General features: G+C 37.9%; 1 protein-coding gene across 2 annotated transcripts in view; it reads left to right on the forward strand.

Annotated features, from left to right (window-relative positions):
- Window positions 1–226: 226 nt before the first annotated feature.
- The window catches only part of LOC149444901 (sodium/potassium/calcium exchanger 1-like), a 138,340-nt gene continuing 134,113 nt past the window's right edge, over window positions 227–4,453 (forward strand). For both annotated transcript variants that reach the window (XM_089654413.1, XM_089654414.1), the window contains exon 1: window positions 227–365. The gene's annotated coding sequence lies outside the window, so the exon portion shown is untranslated. The remainder of the gene's footprint in view (window positions 366–4,453) is intronic.

The following is a 4,453-nucleotide window of genomic DNA, read 5'->3' on the forward strand; positions in this document are numbered from 1 at the left end:
TCCACCGTGACGGGAATCTTTTTTTTTTTTTCTTGGTAGAACCTGACTTCAAACTTCGCACAGCAAACATTTTCCGAAAAAGATTTGTCTCTCTTCCTCCCACATACAGCAGCTTCTCTCCCGGGAGCGAGGAAAGTCCAGTGTTGCTGTATAATCTCCTTAATGCCGCAGGTATTAGTGTGGATTGGACACTGTAGTGTGTCCTTCATACCTGACCCTCAGCAGACTTTGGTGCAGATTTACTAGTGATGGGGACACTTCTGTTGCCTTCTCCTTAGTCCACCTCTCCCGGGCCGAGCTTCATGTACCCTGCCGCCTAAAGGGCGAATGCTTCCCTCAAACAGCCTGCCTCCTCTTCTGATCAGGTAGGTTTCAGATGCTACAAGAAGGTCATGCGTGTTGGGCTTCATTGCATGTCAGGCAACTTTAATGCTGATGGTAGAAAAAGTGTGACCAGATGTCCTAATGATGTAATGTTCTGCCTAAGAATACAGAATACTTCGCTTAGTGAATGGGGGAACTGTGCCAACTGTAATTATCCAATCACGTTCCAGCAAAATTCCTGTCTTTTTTTTTAATCAAATTCTTTTTGTTGAGAACTACAAAGTTCCATTTTACAAAGAAAGACAAACGATTTACAGACCATTCAAAACTCCTCATCAGGGGCGGACTGACCATTTGGAAACTCAGGCACTGCCCGAGGGCCCGGGGTCAGTAGGGGGCCCCATGAGATGCCCCTGGTACCTTTTTCATAGGCTTTATTGAGTTTGGGCAAGGACACAGGGGCCCTATGGTCCCCTATTGCCCGGGGGCCCCATGAGTTGTCAGTCCGCCCCTGCTCCTCATGCACACTGGACATTTTTACAGCGGCTGTTTTCGGCTTTTGACGTTTTTTTCTACAGCCAGCAGAGGCGGAATGACAGCTCATGGGGCCCCCGGGCAATAGGGGATCATGGGGCCCCTGTGTCCTCGCCCACACCCAAAAAAGCCTATGAAAAAAAGCTAATGAAAGGTACCAGGGGCATCTCATGGGGCCCCCTACTGACCCCAGGCCCTCGGGCAGTGCCCGAGTGCTCAAATGGTCAGTCCACCCTTGACAGCCAGTAAACCCCCCAGCATGTTATCCTCGGTGTCCATACACACATACACTGGAATCAACGTTTTTTGACTGGAAAAAAACCCAGAACTAGTGGGCTGTAAAAACGCTCTAATGCTGAAAAACGTGGTGAAACGCAGCAAATCTGCATTTTTTGATTTTTTTTTACCACAAAATGTATTATTATTATTGTTTTTAAATATTTTAATATTAAAATATTTTAATATGTATTTTTTTGGGTCAAAAAATGGTAAAAACTGCAATTAGTATTTTAACTATTTAACTATATTTTAACTGCAATTCATATTTTAACTATTAAATATTTTAAATATTTTAACTGCAATAAATATTTTAATTTTTCGGTCAAAAAAAGCTAAAAAAATGCTAAAAACTGCAATTCATATTTTAACTATTTAACTATATTTTAACTGCAATTCATATTTTAACTATTAAATATTTTAACTGCAATTGATGTTTTAATTTTTTTTTTTGGTCAAAAAAAAAAGCTTAAAAATGCTAAAAATTGCAATTAATGTTTTAACTATTTAACTATATTTTAACTGCAATTAATATTTTAACAATTAAATATTTTAAATATTTTAACTGCAATTAATATTTTAATTTTTCGGTCAAAAAAAGCTAAAAAAAATGCTTAAAACTGCAATTCATATTTTAACAATTTAACTATATTTTACCTGCAATTAATATTTTAACTATTAAATATTTTAAATATTTTAACTGCAATTGATGTTTTAATATTTTTTTTTGGTTAAAAAAAGCTTAAAAATGCTAAAAACTGCAATTCATATTTTAACTACTTAACTATATTTTAACTGCAATTAATATTTTAACTATTAAATATTTTAAATATTTTAATTGCAATTAATATTTTAATTATTCGGTCAAAAAAAAGCTAAAAAATGCTAAAAACTGCAATTCATATTTTAACTATTTAACTATATTTTAACTGCAATTGATGTTTTAATATATTTTTTTTATCAAAAAAAGCTTAAAAATGCTAAAAACTGCAATTAATGTTTTAACTATTTAACTATATTTTAACTGCAATTCATATTTTAACTGTTAAATATTTTAAATATTTTAACTGCAATTAATATTTAAATTTTTCGGTCAAAAAAAGCTAGAAAATGCTAAAAACTGCAATTCATATTTTAACTATTTAACTATATTTTAACTGCAATTAATATTTTAACTGCAATTAATGTTTTAATTTTTCGGTCAAAAAAAGCTAAAAAATGCTAAAAACTGCAATTCATATTTTAACAATTTAACTATATTTTAACTGCAATTAATATTTTAACTATTAAATATTTTAAATATTGTAACTGCAATTAATATTTTAATTTTTTTTTTGTAAAAAAATGCAAAAAAATTTTAAAAACTGCAAACGCGGGAAAACACCGCTACTCGTGTCAAAATGCCACTAATTGCGGCAAAACAGCGCTAAACGCTACTGCAAAAACGCTAAAAAAAGCTGAAAAACCTCACGTTTTTAACGTGATTTTACACAGCTAACGTTACCAGCGTTATCAAAACGTCCCGTGTGTGTGAGAGCTAAAACATCGGAGGGTGATATACTAAAACGAAGAGCATGTGCACTGTGCAAGGGAATTTGCACTTCGCCTAGTGAATGGGGGAACTGTGCTAACTTTAATTATCCAATCATGTTCCAGCAAAATTCTTGTTTTTTTTTTTTGTTTTTTGTTTTTTAATCCAATACTTTTTGTTGAGAACTACAAAGTTCCATTTTACAAAGAAAGACAAACGATTTACAATCCATTCCAATCACAAAACATTACGGCGTAGGATAAAGAAATGATGCGGCAACCAATCACAACGCAGTCTCCGTCGGGTATTCTGCAACGAATAAATTAGAAAATGCAAAAAATGTAGATAAGTACAAATAACCACGACCAGGTCATTGCCCTGGAGCAGGGGTGGGCAACTGTGGCCCTCCAGCTGTTGTAGAACTACAAGTCCCATGAGGCATTGCGAAACTGACAGTTACAAGCATGACTCCCAAAGGCAGAGGCATGCTGGGACTTGTAGTTCACCAACAGCTGGAGGGCCACACCCCTGCCCTACAGTATACACTCATCGGCCTCTTTATTAGGCACACCGGTTCAATTGCTTGAAATTACAGATGGTTAATCGGCCAATCACACGGCAGCAACTCAATGCATTTAGGCATCTACACGTGGTTAAGGCAGGCCATACACGGGTCGAATTCCGAACGGATTTTCATTAGAAAATCGTAAATTTCATGAGTTTTGTAATCCGATGGTGCCGCCATTGATTTCGAAATTCGATCAACCAAGCCTTGGTTTACATGTTGCTACAGAAAGGAATTTTTGTGGCCAAAAATAAGAATTTGGCATAAACGACATGAAAGCATGGATCCATCCTGCCTTGTATCAATGGTCCAGGCTGGTGGTGGTGGTGTCATGGTGTGGTGGATCCGTCCTGCCTTGTATCAATGGTCCAGGCTGGTGGTGGTGGTGTCATGGTGTGGTGGATCTGTCCTGCCTTGTATCAATGGTTCAGGCTGGTGGTGGTGGTGTCATGGTGTGGGGGATCCATCCTGCCTTGTATCAATGGTTCAGGCTGGTGGTGGTGGTGTCATGATGTGGTGGATCCATCCTGCCTTGTATCAACGGTTCAGGCTGGTGGTGGTGGTGTCATGGTGTGATGGATCCATCCTGCCTTGTATCAATGGTTCAGGCTGGTGGTGTCATGTTGTGGGGGATCCATCCTGCCTTGTATCAATGGGTCAGACTGGTGGTGGTGGTGTCATGGTGTGGTGGATCCGTCCTGCCTTGTATCAATGGGTCAGACTGGTGGTGGTGGTGTCATGGTGTGGTGGATCCGTCCTGCCTTGTATCAATGGTTCAGGCTGGTGGTGTCATGGTGTGGGGGAGATTTTCTTGGCACTAGAAAGGTGGACCTAATAAAGTGGCCGGTGGGACCAATTACACAGTGGGATTTATTTATTAAAGGAAAAAAAATGCAATTTGCAAGTGCATTTGCTCCAAAGTTTAGTAAATGAGGCAAAACTTCACTCTTCAATGAATATCCAATCACAAACAAGGAAAATTGAAAAAAAAACATTTATGCCTGCTCATGATTGGATGGTAGAAGTCAGCAGAGCTTTCCACATTTACCAGGTTCTGGAGCAACTGCACTTGCAAATCTTTGCCCATAGTAAATCATCCCCATTGGGTAAGACAAGCACTAAGTAGACAATAGTTTTAGTAGATGGGCCAAGACGAGTTAGGTAAGTGGAAGATAACCACGAGGACCATAATTTAGCAAATTTTTTGGGACCCATTTTGTTTT

This window comes from Staurois parvus, unplaced genomic scaffold (genome assembly GCF_062004578.1).
Source record: "Staurois parvus isolate SC_StPar_1 unplaced genomic scaffold, SC_StPar_1.0 ptg000765l, whole genome shotgun sequence".
NCBI lineage: Eukaryota > Metazoa > Chordata > Amphibia > Anura > Ranidae > Staurois > Staurois parvus.